The following is a 19,303-nucleotide window of genomic DNA, read 5'->3' as shown; positions in this document are numbered from 1 at the left end:
ATTATCCAGTTTGCTAGTCTATTATTAGATATTAGCAAGATAATGTGGACTTTATTGTTAAATATTAATTCTATCTTTTTCACAAAGTCAATTTTTTATTTTCCCAATCTCAGTTGAATTAAACTGATATTTCCTCATGGATGTATACTCCATAACATATTCATAATATAAACAATATAGGATAATAAAGAGTGTCTAAATAACATAAGTTTGTGGACTTAAATGGTATTAATATAGACATAACAACATTTCCCTTCCCAAAGGGTTTATTAATTTGACTGGAAAAAAATGAATGTCAGTCATGTAAAGATGATATATTTTCTAAGGCTTACAAAACAGAGAAGAATATGTCAAAGATGACCAGAAAGCAGAAGTACACTTTCTCAAATATGAGTAAAATCAGGGCAAATTGTATTGGCCAAAAGAATTCCTATAATCTTCTAAATATAAAACAGCGGGAAAGTATTATTGATGTTTTCTGTACTTTCCTGGGTTCTTACTCTTAAAACTAACTGTGGAAAAAAATGGTGAAGCTCACTCAAATTATTTTTAAAAATATATTTATATTTTTACAAAAAATGGAAGGCATGACCACAAAAAGACATAAAACTTGATTTGTGTAATATTTGTACCTAAAACTTCCTATTTTTTTTCAGCACGATTCAAATCACTTTAATTCAATAAATCTTTCTGAATGCCTCTTATGTGCCAGGTCCCGTGTTAGGTTCTGAAGAGGATACAAAGTTGGTCAATATGTAGGCCTGGTTCTCAGGGTACTCCTAACCCAATAGTTGATGTAGGTGGTAGAAAACACCTACACGGCCAAATAAATGTCTGTTAGGTAAGGCTATGAGAAAAAAGACTTAAAGTGGTAGTTTGAGATCTGATTAAAGGGAAAACTTTAAATGCCGTGGTGATAGTTTGAACTTTATTCTGTGTTCATTAAAAATTTTTGAACAGAGGGCAGTTATGATTATGGTTGTGCTTAAAAACCATAGAAGAAAAATGTAAGCAAAGTTGTCTTCTGTTTTATTTGTTTGGTTATATTGTTTTATTTTTCTCCTTTCAACCACTATTCTGAATTATGTTAAGAAATGGGGGGCAAAAAGATCAAATTAATAATAGTGACTATTGTGTATCCATGACAATTTTGACACCACCATTATTGAATTTCTTTGTAGAATTGTTTTACTGTTGTTCTTATTGTTCAAGTATAGGACAGACTTTCCAGTAAACATAGCAAACTGGAATTATTTGATGTCAATGTTACAGGGATTTAAGAAAAGTAGAAATAATGATGATTTACATAACTTTTACACTGAATTTATTTAGTAACCTAATTAATTCCATAACTTCATTCCATATTTTATTCCTAATTTTCCATGACTTTATTCACCTCGATATGTACCTAGTCTCCTTAAGCTTTTTTTAAAATTTATTTTTAAAAGCCCTCTAGATCCCATCACAGCAATTTTTATTTGGGACTATGTTATGGGTAAGTTTGCCCACAGCTGCAGACACCTCTTCACCAGTCTAAGAAAGGTGTCCAAGGCCAGAGAAAAATCTTTATTTAGCTTACCCTGGTTTAGTTAACTTTATGGCTTTCATAAATTCTTCATAAGGATAGACTGTTTTTTTAAATTTCCATATTGATTCAATTTTCTTCTGCAATGAAAATCTCACAGGAAATCACTAACCTTAATTTTGATCGTTAGCATTCTTAACAATGTATGAAATAATCTGAAAGAGAGAGAAATATTGGTTATTACTCTTTGTATCCATCAGGGTTTTATCAGAAAAGCAGAACTACTGTAAGAATTATGGAATAATGGACTCATTTTAGGAATAAGACCTTGCATAATTGTGGGAGAAGCTGAGGATAATTGGGGGTCTGGAAGGAAGAAGAGCTAGACGTGGAGCAAAGGAGAGCAAGGACGAGCTGGGACCCACCTCCTTCTCTGCATCTGCTTCCGCCACATCTGATCACAGTGACATTCAAAGAGCAATGACTGCTACTTCATTTCCAATTTCCAAACCTTGTGCAAATCTCCCTTTTTCCTAGCTTTAACCAGGGACTACACAGGGAAGGTGATTCTGAGAAATACAGTTCCAGCTTAGCCAGCTTGACATAGTGCAAAACTACCGCACTGCTATTTTTTAAAATCGTTAACATATTCATTCATTTATTCTACATTTATTTAATAAGCACTTACTACTTGCCAGCCTCCTTGTTAGTTGTTGAAGATACAATTCTAAGGAAGAATGCCCCCTCAACTCAAAATTCAGCTTTTTTCAGGGCCAGAAATCTAAGAAGCAATTAAAATAAAAGTGTAAGGAGAATTACAGGTAAACATGAGAGAACAGCTGAGGCCCTTCCCAAAGAGTTCACCAGGGAAGCCTTCCTAGGCAAGGGGGCATCTAAACCTACCCCTGATGGATGGGCAGATGTGATGGATGGGGGAGAGAAGTAGGGGGAGGAAAGGGACATGTGAACTGCCCCAGAGCCAAGAGACGTCATGGTGTCTTGGGAGAACTGAAAACAGTTCAAGAGAACTTGAATACTGAGTCCCCAGGAGGAATGGGTAACCTGTGATGAACAGGTTATAAATACATTGAGGCTTTTTTTCCCATTCCCACATTCATTTTTTGAGGGGGGGCGAAGATTAGCCCTGAGCTAACTGCTGCCAATCCTCCTCTTTTTTTGCTGAGGAAGACTGGCCCTGAGCTAACATCCATGCCCATCTTCCTCTAATTTATATGTGGGATGCCTACCACAGCATGGATTGCCAGGCGGTGCCGTGTCCGCACCCAGGATCTGAACTGGTGAACCCCGGGCTGCCAAAGTGGAACGTGTGCACTTAACCGCTGTGCCACTGGGCCAGCCCCCGCACATTCACTTTGATACTAATTCAGTTTTCTGAGAATTGTCATTTTAAAAGTTCCTCTGATCCTAGATGAGAGTGTGTTTTAATTTGTATCATTGTCTCACAGCAGGTATTTTAGAAATAATGAAATCAGATAGAAACTGCCTTTTATTTTAAAATCTCAATTTAAATTTGTCTAAAAGTATAATGTAAACAAGAACATGTGTCTAAGCAAATTTTTTTTCTCTCTCCATATCCTCCTAGCAACAAGTCCTTTACTTCTGGGTGGTCACTGTGGTTTTTGTTTTTATACAAAAGGAAAATATAGGAGGACTCTCCTGTAAACTAAACCACAGTGGAATTTTGCTTAGAATTAGACTACTAAAGAAACCACAATCGTGCATTACTTCCTGTGGTTATTATCAGCATGGTCAATCTCTAGTTACAATGATATGTTGCACTATTCTAAACTGAAAAATTGATGTATTTGTATGGAAAGGGGAAAAGAGAGAATGCTTCAGCTTATATTCAAATACCCAACTAAAATGTATATTCAGTGAATATTGTTAATAATTATAATGCTTGATTAGAGTATTTCATAGTATATAGGAGTGTACTATAGTGCTGAAGATTGATTATTTAGTAATAACTGCTTTGTTAATTTCTGACTTATTCATTTGTCAGATCTTTGGAGTTTTCAGTCAGAACACAGTTACAAAACCAAAAGTAAGTTTAAAAGAATTCTTAGAAGGTAGCTATCTCCACACCCATGTACTTTAATTCTTGGGAAGGCCTGGAGCCATCTTCAAGCCTTCATCTGTCAATTCAGGCTTTTTATTTAATAAGCTTGGTGCAATCTATATAATGCTATAAACCAATGTTACCCCAATAAAAGAAGAATAAAGTAGCTGACTGCACGATGTATAGAGAAAAAAGCAGAAGCTTTCCTCTATATCTACAATCATCAACTCTGTAAGGGAAAAAAATTCGATAATAAATAGAAAATAATTAGGCAAGTAAATAATAATTAGAGACATAACTCAACAAAAATATTCAGGTTCTAAATAATGTAATAAGCACCAATCAAATTTCCAGTGGGAGTTTTGTTCAATTTTAAAGGTGATTTTAATGTTTGTTTTAAGTAATAGTTAGCCTATATTAGGAGAGCATAAGAGGGTCTTGAATAGTAAAATAAGTTATGAATCTACTCATATCAAACCAGTGTGGTACTGGTACAGAGATAGATAAGCAGATTGGTGGAGATAAATAGAAAACACAAGAACAGATTTCAGCATTTGCATATCTTTGTGCATGTTTGTGCCTGTTTTGGATTCAACTATAATAAAAGTATCATTTTTAATCAATGGATAAATGATTATTTCATAAATGCTGCTGGATTTTAACTTGGTATAAAATATAATGTGATATGCATATATTACATTTGATTCAAGTCTGATAAATTTAGGTTAAGTTTTAAAAATTGAAACTATACATTTCCTCTCATTTAAGTTGATAGACTAAGATAACATGGAAAACTCCCACATATACATAGAAGTGCTTGGAAGAGGAAATATGAAAACCAAAAAATTGACCTCCTGGATAAAATCACAAGAAAGAAAGATGCTTGAAATAAATTTACACTTCCCGTTTTTCCTGGGACAGTCCTGCTGTCTAAGTGTAACTGGACTTCCAAAAATATCTTCGTTTGGATGACTTCAGTAATTGTAAACAGGAACTAGAAGCTCATGAGCTAGTAATGCACCTGGTCCTGGTGTAGGGTGTGGAGTGTGGTGGGAATGGGGTTTATAATTTTGATGTCAGTAAGATAGAGCATAAATTTAATGCTCGTCTGCAAAGGAGACGAGGTCTTGAGCCCACCTGAGAAGGGGAGTTGGGGTCCTTGAAGTCTGTACTGTGGTGGATGATATGCTGCTAGATCTCCTCCCAGAAATAAGGGATTTATTACCCCAGTTGTTAGGAGTGACTGGCAGACAATCTTTTGTTGCCAGCCCCCTTTGGAAAGTGTCTCAGCTAAAGAGAGCTGTCTCACCAGAGCCATGCTCCTTTCCCAGGGTGGCCAGCATCCAGTGACTGATTGATAGGGCTATAAAGGCCTGACCCTGTTTCTTCAGTAGGAAACTATAAAGGGCCATACCAACTCCAAATCCACATATAGAGTCAGCAGAGGCATCTAATGTAGCTGCAGCACTGCTCAGCTTCTTCCACTGTCCAATCTTATTTCCTTTTTTTCCTTCCACAGGTATTAATCCCAAAAGCACTTCCTAAAAAATGGCTTGAACACTAAACTCTTTCTTAGTCTGTTTTCCAGGGAACCCAATCTGTGATACATACACGTGGGGATAGAGTGGGCTAGAGATAATCTTCCTAATGGCACAGAGGGCTGTCTGTCTTTTCCAAGATCCTGGGTAGGAGGGGGGAAAAAAGGCTATCTGAGAAATCTAATTGCTGGATGTGGGCCTTGCCCATGTTGAGGTCCACATTTACTCTACCCATGTGGTTCACAAAGTCTCATGCTGAAAAATTATCAGGAAATTGATCCTCAGTGAGAGATAACACTTCACTTCACTGGCATAAAAAGGCATGCTGAGGGGCTGGCCCAGTGGTACAGCGGTTAAGTGCACACGTTCTGCTTCAGTGCCCAGGATTCCTCAGTCTGGATCCCGGGTGCAGGCATGGCACCACTTGGCATGCCATGCTGTGGTATGTGTCCCACATATAAAGTAGAGGAGGATGGGCATGGATGTTAGCTCAGGGCCAGTCTTCCTCAGCAAAAAGACGAGGATTGGCAGCAGTTAGCTCAGGGCTAATCTTCCTCAAAAAAAAAAAAAAAAAAAAAAGGCATGCTGAATGTCTTTCAAGAGGTAATTATACCACCCAGGCTGCAAATGATTCCCAAAAGAAAAAAGAAACAGCACTACTAAAGATGAGCTCACAATAAAAATTTACAAAACATCAAAAAAATTCACTACAGATTAATTGGTAGACATAAAAATACTAAAGCATTAGAGTTTCAAGAACTTAAGATAATTAGATTGAGAATTTAAAATTAGTGAATTTTTTTTGAAAGATTGGCACCTAGCTAACAACTGTTGCCAATCTTTTTTTTATTCTAATTGCTTTTTCTCCCCAAATCCCCTCAGTACATAGTTGTATATTTTAGTTGTGGCTCCTTCTAGTTGTGGCATGTGGGACGCCGCCTCAACATGGCTTGATGAGCAGTGCCATGTCTGCACCCGGGATCCGAACCGGGGAAACCCTGGGCTGCCAAAGCGGAGCACAAGAACTTAACCACTTGGCCACGGGGCCGGCCCCTAAAATTAGTATTTTTAAAAAAATAGATTTGAAAATAAAATAATTGGATCCTTAGAAAGAACGAGGCACTATGAAAATTTTGAATTTTAAGAGAACTAATGTGAACTTCTAAAAAGAAATAAATACATTGTAATTAAAGAAGAATAAAAATCTCAATGGACAGATGAAATAATGCAATAAAGGCAATAAGTGGCTTAGTATGATTTTCAATATTCAATTGTATCCTTCATATGACTTTCATCACCTGACTTATTTCTCTCTGATTGGATGACTTTCATTCTTTTGAAGAACTTCAGTTGGTTTTTCCATTTATTATTTATCAAACACAACTTTCCTTTATCAAAATAGACTCCATTTTTTGTTTCACTAGTTAATTATCATTTCCTTTAATTGCCTTATATACATCTGTGTCAAAGAAATTAATATTAGCATTGATGTTTTAAAACCCAATGCTGTAATTTCTAGTAAAATGCAGTATTTCAAGTAGTACACAATTTGTTTGCCTTGGATATAAAAATATATTTAGAGTTTTCAGCTTTGCAAGTGAGAGCATCTTAGTAAGTGAGGTCCAGAGTGCCGTCAACAGTATTGGCACCCATTTTCTTCCCGTCAAGAAGGATGAGTCATCCGTAACCAAACTTTAATAATGACACCTAAGATTCTAAAATACAGCTTTTACACAGCACAAAGGCTTCCACAGATGTTCTCAAGAAGTTGGGTGATACACCAGAGAAGTAAAAAGGCATCAACTAATAGTAATTTGTCTCTGTTTACTATTTTAAGTATAAATGGCTTACCCTGAAAGAAATAGAGATTGTTCAGTAATAACAAGAAAAAAAATCAGTAGAAATATGAAAAATTCAATCCATCAGGAAGATACTATATTCATATATACTGAAAAAGTATTTTATTTTTAACTGAACTTTATGAATTATTTGGTTGCTCCATACTATATGAAAACTAGTATGGAATTAGTCGCAGTGTTAAAGATAGATTCATATTTGAAGCATGAAAATAAATTTATTGTTCACCAGGACTATTCTATTTGCTTTGCCCAAGTAGGTCCAATATTTAACAATTACAAATATACAGAAAACCATTTGTTTGTCATGGGAAATTGAAAGTGTTGCAATAACTGAATACATCGTGTAGAATTCCCTTCTGGTGATTCATTTCAGTTCAATACATATTGATTAAGTTTCTACTCTGTACTAGGCACTTAGATTCTGAGGTCAAGGGTCCAAGACATAGATACCAAGAAGAATAAAACTGACTTAAAACAGCCTGCCACTTAAGGAGAATACAGGCATGCAAACAGCCCGATCCAAGATAGAATGAAGTATGCCTTAAATAGAACTACAAACAGCTAGACTGGTTACTCAAAGGATGATGGACTAATTACTGCTGTCTGAGAGGATTCAAGTAAAGCTTTAGGCAGAAAAAGACATGGGAATTTGATCTGTGATTTGTAACAATGCTTTCCCAAGGTGGAGAGGAAGTGAGTGAGCACAGCAGGCTAGATTACCTTAGGTTAAATCTTTGATAGATACCAATATAGTCAGTTGAAAGAAAAACTTAAGGTTTTTATAATTTTCGTGGAAATGATGATATATACACCTACATTTGGAGGGAGGTGACTATACAGGGTGTGTACACCAGGGGGCAGAAATCTCAGAGGCCTTCTTAGAATTCTGCTTACCATGGTCTGCCCTTCCTAATGCAGAATACATTCACTCCCCTTCTAAGGTTCCCAAAAGACTCACCCCATTATAGCATCAGCTGTAGTCCAAAATCTCATCATCTAAATATAAATTTCATAATCTCATCAGGTCAAGCCCAAAACTGTATCTAAATATCCTTAGCTTAAAGTCAAAAATCTCATCATCTAAATTATCTTAACTAGGTACGGATCAGGCTCCTGCTATAATCCTTAAATATAACTCCTGAGGCACAGTTCCTCTTCATCTGTGGACTTATAAAAGTAAAGAGACAAGTTATCTGCTCACAACGCTTCCAACACAGAGGTGAGACAGGCAAAGGATAATAGCTATAAACATTCTGGTTCCGAAAAGGGGAAATGGAGGTAAAAAGGAGTCACTGGTCCAAAGCAGTTCTGTAATCCAGCTGGCAAATGGGAGTTTCTTGATTAGTTTGTAAAGACTGTGAATAATTCTTTGTGGCTTAGTTCCACCCTCTGGTTTCTTAGTTTCACCCTCTGAGTCATCCTTCCTTTTTATGAAAAGTAGCACAGGTTTGCACTTGAGGAGTTCATCAGCCTGCTTCCTGCCGGTAGTATTTTGGGGCATCTGACAACCTCCTTGCATTTGTACTTTTCAAGCCAAGTTTGCAATGTTTCTGCTGATAAAAGTTCTTCAAAGACTTTGTGGGCCCTCCATAGATTTCCATGGCATTCAACTCCATTAGACAAAAGCCATACCCACAAATCTTTTTGAGATAAGCCCTTCCTTCTCTTTGGCTCCTCTTCTTAGATTTCATCTGGTTTAGTTGAGATTTTCTTTTTAATTGAGGTAACATTGGCTTATAACATTATATAGATTTCAGGTGTATATTAGTATAATCTGACTTCTGTATACATTGCATTGTGATCACCCCCAAGGGTCTAGTTCCGTCTGTCACCGTACAAATGACCCCTTTTACCCATTTCACCCTCCCCCAACCTACCTTCTCCTCTGGTAACACCAATCTGTTCTCTGTATCTATATGTTGCTTGGCTGGTTGGTTGGTTGGTTGGTTGGTGTGGTGGTGTTGTTTTATCTTTCACATATCAGTGAAATCATGTCTTTCTCTCTCTGACTAGTTTTACTTAGCATAATACCCTCATTGTCCATCCATGTTATCCCAAATGGCAAAGTTTCATCATTTTTTTATGGCTGAGTAGTATTCAACTGTATATATATATACACACACATCAATTGTATATATATATACACACACCATATTTTCTTTATCCATTCATCCACTGATGGGCACTTAGGTTATTTCCATATTTTGGCTGTTGTAAATAAATGAATATGTCCCCTAATCTCTTGAAATAGTCTTTGTGTGACTGAATACCCTGACTTTTTACTATAGGAAACAAGGAGAACCCAGCGTCTTCAACTCTTTGCTTGGAAATTTCAATTATATGTCCAAGTTTTATTGATTAAAAGCTCAGCTTTCCACATAACTGCAGGCGACACTTTTGCTAAAGATTCTGCCATTTACAGAGCTCTCTCTTCCTCTTTGAAAGAACAAAACAAGGTACATATAAGAACTAAATAATATTTCTGCACTTCCAAACATCCCCTCCAGAGGTGTGTATCCTATCACATGTTTTTTACCTCCTAATACAAATATATACAAATACATGTATACATATTTAAAGTTTATTTTATCTTTGTTTTTTTCTAAAACACATTTCTTTGAAATCAAGGTGTCAGCCAGCTGCCTCCTCGTTTGGAGGCTCCACTAGAGTAATTTTCCTTCCAACCTTCTTCAGGTTGTTTGCAGAATTCAGTTCCTTTGATTGTGAGAGCATCCCTGTTGTCTTGCCCTCTGTCAGTTGGGGAACACTTCCAGCTCCTAGACACTGCTTTCAGGTCCTTGACACATCTGCCCCTCCGTCGGCGCTCTCACAATTTCAATCTCTCTAGCTTTAGGAATGGTCTGGTCGTTTTTTAAAGGCTCAACTAATTAGGTCAAGTCCACTTGGATTTTCTCCCTTTTGATTAACTCCAACTGATTAATAACTAATTATAGGAGTGGTATCCTATTACATTCCCAGGTTCTGTCTGCATTCAAAGGGAGCAGATCATAATAGATATGCATACCAGGGAGTGGGAAGTGTGTGAGTCATTTAGAAAGCTGCCTTCCACAATGGCATAGCCATAATTCAAATCCAGATCTCTTTTACTGTAAAGCTCCTTCTCTTAATATTATACTATACTGCTATCTCTTATTTTGAAGCATATTTCTTCGTTTAATATGCTACATGTCTTCCATCATGAACTCTAAGGTAACTCCTCGGGCCCCTGCCATAATTCCAGCTAACAGGGACAAGAGGAAGAACAGAGAGGGCATGGGCATTTCCATTTAAGAGAATGGCTAGAAGTTGCTTCCTCTTACATCCCATTTTTCTAGAGCCTAGAGAAATGGCCATACCTAGCTGAAAGAGACTCTAAGAAATTTAGTCTTTGCTGAACAAATACAGATCCAGCCAAAATTTTTATTATTATAGAGAAAAGGTAAAATGGAGATTGGAAGACCGTCAACAAGGATTGACACATGTTTTGTAATTGCTGCCCTGTGTTTTGTTGGCCAGTACTTCACGTTCTTATGCCCAGTTTCGACCTATCCTTTCTTGCTAATCAAAGGCAGGCAAATAAAAGTGCATAAGACTCACACAGGATATGAAAATCTAAAGTTTGACTGGTTTGGGGCAGAGAAGCATCTTTAAGGCACCAACGAAGTAAACAGATGGTAAAGATCAGTGGTCAATAAGAAATTAGTGGAAAATCTTTGCTTTACAAAGGACATTATAAACATCAATGCAACCTGAAGAAAAGTGACAAAAATATGTCAAGAGTTGCCAGAAAAAAGTGTGGTTCAGGCATCTGATTGTTTAAGGGGATACGAAGAAAAGAGGATCTGACTGACCTTATGAGGACCTAGGAACACAACTGTGTGAGGAACAGGTACTATTAATTTCATTGTAGCTGATTCAGATGATGCTCTCATTTCAGGGAACTCATCCTTTGTACTAAGTAGAATAGTGACTCTATGTAAATCATTGAATTAAAATCTCATGTACAATTAGATTAATATTAGTCTATAACCATTTGAGAAAACATATTTTCCTGTTATGCACTATTTTCTTTATAATTGTCACTAGTATGACTTTAATGATGTAACTGTAGAATCAGCATAGCTCTGAGAGATATAAGGAATATAATCAGATATCATGTAAGCATCCTTAAGAATTGTGGCCAGGCTATACTGTAAGTATATGAAACAAATTTAGAATAATATGAAGCAGGGAATAGATTCATTGGATCCTAGTAAGTGGTAGAGTGAATAGGGTATGAGGCTGTAGACTCAAACCAGACAGAAGATAATCTCTGCTAAAGTTTCTTGAGTTGAGAGGCGAGATGCTATTAGCCAACTCCATTTGGAAGATTTAGACTTGAACCATGGCTGTCATGGTGACTAGAAAAAGTGTCCCAATGTGTCCCTCAGTGACAAGGGAAAAATTCCTCTGGATGTCTGCAGTCCATTCTTTATCTTTCATTCTGCAGAAATGGTGATTCCAATTTTCTTTTGTCCCTGGTGGATAATTTTCTATAAAACTCTGGAAGAATCAGAGTTGCAAATAATAGATGATAAAGTGTAAATCATCATCGTAGCCTTACTATGTTTTTGTCAAATCTAGAAATGGAGGGGTAATTTTTGTAATAATAGCATCGTTTTATTTGATATTCTAAATATTTTGCAAAGGAAATTGGAAATAGTATTTAGCAGGTTAGCCTTAGATTCCAATTAAACGTGTATCTGAGTAATTTTTTAAGACTTGCAATTTGCACATCAAAAGTTATAAAATACTTTTTCATGTTATTAATGAGTCTTAGATGTCACTATATTTTAGAGTTTAATATATTAGGGTTACTGACATTATTTAAATACTCTAGCAAATTGCTAACATGGAGTAATTGAATTACTTCAAAAGAAAGTTAGTGTTATAAATTTATGCATGAGCTATAGTTGAAAGTGTTTCAAAGAATTTAACTGTTTGTAAACGGTAGAAATTGTTAAGAAATTTCAGTTTGTTTACATTAGGCTGATTACACATAATCAAAAGCTCTCTTGAAAGATATTGTTAAAATTTACTCAATTCATGAAAATAATAATGAAAAATACAAAACAACTTGAACTTCAAATTTTAAGTAAAATAGATTCATGAATTTGTGATTTTATTAAATTTAATATTAATTTAAAGAATCCAAATAGCTATAATTAATTTTTCTAGGCACTCGGGATCACCAAAATTTTGCGCAGACAAATATCTTTTTAGGAGAAGCTTAGTAATGCTTATATGTTTAAAAACAAAAGTAATACCAATTTAAACAAAACAAAGGTACATATAAAAACTAAATAATCTTTGTGCACTTTCAAACACCCTCTTCCAGAGGCATATGTCCTTTCACACTTTTTTCTCTGCTAATATAAATATATACATATATATGTGTGTATATAAAGTTTATTTTCTCTTTTTTTAAAAAAAAGCACATTTCTTTGGAAAAACATCTTAAACAACTAATTTGCAAAATTTAAAAATGGCCAATAAATATGTGAAAAATGTTCAAACTCACCTTCCATTAAATATGTATTAAGATAACTACATAATTTTCATATTTCAATTTGGCAATTGTTTAATGAACATTGTTGCTAAAATGAGTGATATGAAATGAGCACTCACATACATGGATGATGCCCCTGAAAACAGGCAGACTTTCTGGCAGATCCTTTGGTGATATGTGTCAAATAGCTTAGAATATCTACATTCTTTTATCTAGTAATTCTGTTTCTAAATATCTCTGGACAAAGATATTCATCACAGACATACTTGTAAAAAACTGGAATAAATTAAATATCCAAAGAAAGGACTCGTTAAAAAAAAAGTGTTTTCATTTGGTGAAGTATGACGTAGCTATCAAAAACTGTGTTTTCAGAGTAATGGCATGAGGATATTGCTTGGTGGAAAACTAAGATATAAACCTATGTAAACATGCTTCTAATTAAAATGAATATGCAATATAGAGATATATTTGTAAGGTACAAAAAAGATAGGAATGTATTATAAAATAATTTTAATATCTCAGGGTGGTAGAGTTAGAGATTCTTAAATGTTTTCCTTATGCATCTCTGTAGATCCAGGTTTTCCTCAATGGATGTGCATTACCTTAGTAAGTGAAAAAATAAATGGTTTAAATTTAATAATAGAAATAATGAATATTCCACTTTATGTATTCATTCATTGTATTCACTAATTTATGACTTGGCCTCTTCCATCCCCATCTGTAATGCACCATGTTTACTTTCTTGCTATTTGGCTCTGCGTAGTTGATGTGTTTTTAGCTCATCCTAGTTAATCAGTTTGGGGAATGAAATTAGAACATACTTTTCCAAATTCCAACCGAGTATTTTTTTGCCTGAGACTACACTGCAAAATAAGAAATAATTTGAAAATTAACTAAAAGAAGCACCAGAACACTAAAAGTGAAAAAAAAAAAAAATTGGTGCAAATATATTTGTATAAAAGTTTAAAATCTTGGGCTTATGAGAATTTGGGAGAATATTTTTGAAAAACTAGCCAGCCAAGTAAAACAAGTTTGTCTGGGATGCAAATTCGTAAACAAGATGGTTGTGTGAAGTGAGAAAGGCATGAGTCTTTGTTTGCTTCGATATTATTTTTAACACGTTGAAATATTCCAGTAAGTGATTTGAATTGCAATTTAGGAACCAACTGAGTCAACAAAATAAATATCACAATTTGATGCCATTTGAGGATATTGGCATTTTATAAAAGAAATTGTCTTGTAGAGTAGATGGTGGTTCTGGCTCAGATTGCATCTTTTTTTCCTCCTTTTTTTCCCCCTGGATGGAGATGGTTGCCAACAGGTTCAAAGAACTCTCTTGCCAACTCTAACACCATGGAAATAATTTAAAAGGTGCAATGGATGAAATGCTTCAAGGTAATAGAGGATTTTACGACTGTTTAGGATTACAAGGATGTACTTGTACAGGTGACCAACAGAGGGAACATACAGATGGATCATGCTAATTTGGCAATTTTCACAATTATTTTAGGACCATCACCAGAAGTTCATCAATCCGTGCTTCCATTTTCTCTACAGTGTCAGACCACAGGCCCAGCCTCTACTTGAATGTTTCTAGAACCGGAGAACTCTCAATATCTCCCGAGTTCTTAACTGGGGTCATAGACACTGTAGGAGTGCCTAAATGAGTTTCAGGGATCAGATAACACTTTGAAATTATATGCAAATTTTTGGATATATAGGTTAGTTTCCATATCTTAATCAAATTCCCAAAAGTGTCAGTGTCCTCAAAAGAATTACAAACCACTGCAGAGTTAGCTGATTCCATTTCCAAACAGATCAAGTAATTGAAAAACCAGATATAAAATGGTATCACAATAACAGTTTCTACCTCTCTATCCTCAAAAAAAAAACCCCTGCGATGACACAGTCTAAGTCTACTCCATCTGATTATAACCCTTTAAATAGATCAAATCGTTTCCCATTTTCTCCTCTTCTCTAAACACCCTTGTTTTCTTAAACATTTCCTTTCTGATGGCTGATAGCCCCATCACCAGCTCCACTCTCATATACACACTCCAATCTGATCATGTTTGATTTCTTGAAGTGTGGCTCCCAGAGTGCAATTTTTGGGTGTGATCTAAACCACACACACCAAAGAGGATTAATCCGCCTTCTATTCTGTACACTCATCTTATATTAATAGAGAATACTTAGTTTTTGGAGGAAGCCGTAACAAATGTTTTTCCTCTTTGAAAGTCAAATAATTTTTTTACTGTTCAGATACAATATTTCCTACAATTCCATAAAGCATACTGAAATTGTGTATCCCCCGTTCCTGCCCCAGCCCCCACACCTACTGTCTTTGCTCTCTTCTATTACTAGGACATTTGATTGTTTGACCTCACCCTCTGTTGAATCATGTGCTTGCTTTTGACTATTCGTTCAGGCTAAGCTAGGTTTTCTGTTTAATTACGTCGGTGCTGATCTTAACTGACCTTCCCAAATTTCCCCATACAGCATAGGGAGAAATACAAGTCATATAGATGTAAAACACTGAAGTTTGAATCTTAGTTCTATCGGTTATAAGTTGTATGATCTTGGATAATTTAGTTAACATCTCAAAGCATCAGTTTCTTCATCTATGAAATGGAAATGTTAATATCTAACTCACAGTTTGTAGGAACTAGAAAAGATTATCTATACATAATTTTCTAGAATGACTTTCTTCTTTCCCCCTTCCCTGCATTCAATTTTTAGCAGTGTTTATATATTTATAACATTACATACATGTAGAAAACTGAGGAATGCTTAGTAAATGTTTAGTAGTGCATCCCTCTATCCTTTAACCTAATCTTGTCTACTTCCCAGTTTCTCTATGGCTTTAGCCACACTGACTTCCTTGCTGCTCCTAAAACATCGCACTCAAACTCCCATTTCAAAGCTTTTGATTTGCTGTTCACTTTATCTAGAATGCTCCCTGCTACACCCTCCCCTCACCCCAAAACATAAGTATTTCCTCTGCTCCTTCATATATTTGTATTTCAGGTGAAGCCAACCTATTGAGGTTTCAACACCTGCTCCCCCACCAAACGTAGGAGATAAACCTAGAATATATCTTGACGTGCCAGAAATCAAGGAAGCTATCAGAGAACACTGGAGTTGTGTTGAAGACAGTTTCATAATCAAAAAGAAGAATGCTATGTAAATGAAACTTCTATTTCTGGCTATAATGGAGTAATCCATATCAGACCATCGCTTCTACTGAGTATAATTATAAAGGCAGGATTAAAAAATGTTAAATAAATAAATGCAATGTTTTAAAGTTAATCAGTGAACAACAAAAGCAGCCAGCATTTGAGGGCCCCACATTCCAGAGAGATATTTAGGAGAACCAAATTTCTCTGCCATTTTCCCCATGGAATATTAGCCGATTTTTCAGGCATAGCACTGATGTGAAACAGAAGGTGATGGCCTAATGTAAGGGTCAGCAAACTACAGTGGTGGTGCACATCTTTCCTGCTGTGTATACCATGCTCATTGGTTAGTGTCTATGGCTGCTTCTGCAGAACAATGGCAGACTTACTTTTATCATAGACTGTCTAGCACACAAAGCAAAATTTATGTCCCTTTCACTGAGCTGGAAGGACAAATAATGGATTTCAGGGCTGCCAGTGAGAAAGGGTCCCGGAAAACATACCAGTGTTTCAGTTAAGACCTCTGAAAGACTGTGCTCCACAAATAAGGGCAAACTCAAAACAGACCACCAGTCTCCACAAAGCCTAACACACAGCCTTGATCCATCTCAGTCCTTATTGGATCAAAGTCCTTGATTTATACCAATTCTTACCCACAACTTGAAGAAAAGTAAATCCTCTCTGGAAGAACACAACTTCATCCAGAGCTTCTACAATTTTTCATACTCAATGCCTGATATTTAATCAATAAGTACCAGAAATGTCAGGAGACAGGGACAAATGACAGAAAAGCAGGAGAAAAAAAAATAATACAAAAGGACCCTAAAGTGGTTAAGATATTGAAGGCACAGACTCTAAAAAAAAGAGTGATTAATATACTCAAGAAAATAGATGACAATATTGATATGTCCCCACAGAACCATAATGTTTGCAACACTTGAAAATTCTAAAAGTAAATACCTTTAAGTATTTAGAAAAATACTTTTTCTAAAAGTGACAAATGAAATTAAGAACACAATAGGCATGTTTAGCAGCAGATAAAACCTATCTAGACTAAAGCACTGAAAGAAAGAAGGATGAAAAATACACAAAGGAATGTAAAAGACAGGGGACCCAATGAAAAGGCCTAATATAACTATCATGGGGTCCTACTGTAGAGGAGAGAGAGAATGGGGTGGAAGCAAAATTTAAAGAGATTCTAGTTGACAGTTTTTTTTAAAAATAAGTGAAGGAAGAATTTCACAAATTATTAAAACACTATTAACCCCAAAAAGGACGAATGCAAAGAAGCCATACTGATGTATCTCATAATAAATCTTCTAAAAACCGAAGACAAAAGAGAAAAATTGTAAAAACAGCCAGAGAGAAAGAAAAAAAAAATGTACATTTTTTTCAATGAAGCTGCAGTAAGACTGACAGCTAACTATTTACCAGAAACTATGGAAACTAGATGAATCTCATCAAACTTCTAAATATAACTACAGAAAACACAAGAATATAGAAGAACATATTAAATGTCATCAGGCATAAAATCAACCAAATCCAGACCATCAAAAATTCTAATGACATATGACTTGGTTTCTTCATCAGACAGATGGAAGAAGGAGGAGGAGGAGGAAAGGAAGGGAGGACAGGAGAGAATAGGAAGAGAAGGAGGAGGAAGGGGAAGAAGAAGAAGAAGGCATTATCTTGGCATGCATTTTAATCAAACTCGATGTTGGAAGCTTACTTGTGTCCTGATTTCAATAAACTCAAAAAAGATGTTTATGAAACAATTGGGGAATATTGGGTGTGATAATACTCTTGAATATTTTTTTAGAGTCCTTAACTCTTAGAGACAAATACTAAACTATCCACATGTAATATTTATGATTTCCTTTAATTTAGTGGAGGTGTGGCTACGTGGACAAATTAGATGGCATTTACCATGTTGATCATTTTTGAAGCTAGTTGATGGATACAGGAAATCCATTATACTATGATATTTGTATTTGTGTTCTAGAACATTTCTATTTAAAAAAGCCAATATTTTGGGGCTGGCCCTGTGGTGTAGTGGTTGAGTTCATGTGCTGCGCTTCAGTAGCTAGGGGTTTGCAGTGGATCCCAGGCACAGACCTACATGCTCTGTGGCTTTCTCTGGCAGCATCCCATATAAAATAGAGGAAGATTGGCACAGATGTTAGCTGAACGACGGTCTTCCTCAAGCAAAAAGAGGAAGGTTGGCAACAGATATTAGCTCTGGGCAATCTTCCTCACTAAAAAAATAAAAATTAAAAAATTAAAAAGCCAATATTTTAAAAAGAAAACATTTGCTTTTAGCTATTTGAGTTGAACAAAATGAACTTACAATTCATACCAAAAAAAGGCGTATCTGTGAAATTATTTTATTATACCTAAGTCCCAGGTATTTATTCAGAAACATGGAAAGTCAAAACAACAATTCTAGATTCCAAAGTTTCAGTCACTTTATAGAGATTCAGGATTTTTTTTTCTTGAGGAAGATTCACCCTGAGCTAACATCTGTTGCTAATCTTCCTCTTGGTTTTTTTTTTTTTTTTTTTTTTTTTGCTTAAGGAAGATCAACCCTGAGCTAACATCTGTGCCAGTCTTCCCCTATTTTGTATGTGCGTCACTGCCACAGCATGACTTGACAAGTGGTATAGGTCCGCACCCAGGATCTGAACCAGCGAACCTGGGATACCCAAGCAGAGCATACAGAACTTTAACCACTTGGCCACAGGGCCAGCCCCTCAGGATCATTTTTTAAATTAATTTCCTCTTTCTTTCCAAGTTTTGCTATAGAAACTGGCTGAAGCCTTCCTAGTTGAAGTGCAACTGAGCTTTGGAAACCCTTTGTGCAGACTGTGCTTTGTACACCCATTTAGAGAGGAACAGGTCTTATTGTGTACCTGTCCTACCCCTTAGAGCTCCTTTGTGTGAATTAGAAAAAAGATCCTTTCCACAAGTGGAGGCCACTCGTGTGGGGTCCTGGTTCCAGCCTTTGCTGATCCCTCAGCTGGGCATTCTTGTGCAGTGAACAAATTAAACAAGCTCTTGTCACAGCCTTGGGATTATGGAATCTTTTCTCCATTTTTCAGTCTCCACTGCTAGTTAAATTGAAATTTTTTTTTTCATAGGAAGTTACTGATTTACTCCCTCTTCCTCCTCCTCCCACTGGTTTTCTACTCCCTCCTTCCTTCACAGACACTGCTGGTGCAAACTGCTTTTAAGCCTTAATAGATGCCTTTTCTCTCCATATCCCATGAAATCCTGCCCTTCACATGAGCCATTGCCCTGCAACACAGCCATTTCTTCCACAGATTTGTAAATGGATAGAGAACAACCCACACCTTTTTTAAATTATACTTTTTATTTTAAGGTAATTGTAGATTCACATGCAGTTGTAAGAAATAATAGCCTTTACACAGTTTTCACTATTACCAACATCTTTTAAACTATGGTACAATATATGCTGTCATATATATTATTATATATACTGTTATGTATATTATATATATTATATACAGTGTCTATAATATAATTACATTCTGTCTATAATTATATATTTATATATAAT

The 19,303-nt window shown here is 35.8% G+C and overlaps 1 protein-coding gene across 7 annotated transcripts in view; it reads left to right on the top strand.

Annotated features, from left to right (window-relative positions):
• The window catches only part of CFAP299 (cilia and flagella associated protein 299), a 564,819-nt gene that overhangs the window by 394,616 nt on the left and 150,900 nt on the right, over positions 1–19,303 (top strand). The window lies entirely within an intron of this gene.

Source organism: Equus asinus, chromosome 3 (assembly GCF_041296235.1).
Source record: "Equus asinus isolate D_3611 breed Donkey chromosome 3, EquAss-T2T_v2, whole genome shotgun sequence".
In the NCBI taxonomy this organism is placed as follows: Eukaryota; Metazoa; Chordata; class Mammalia; order Perissodactyla; family Equidae; genus Equus; species Equus asinus.
This window is presented reverse-complemented; position numbering and strand designations above follow the sequence as displayed.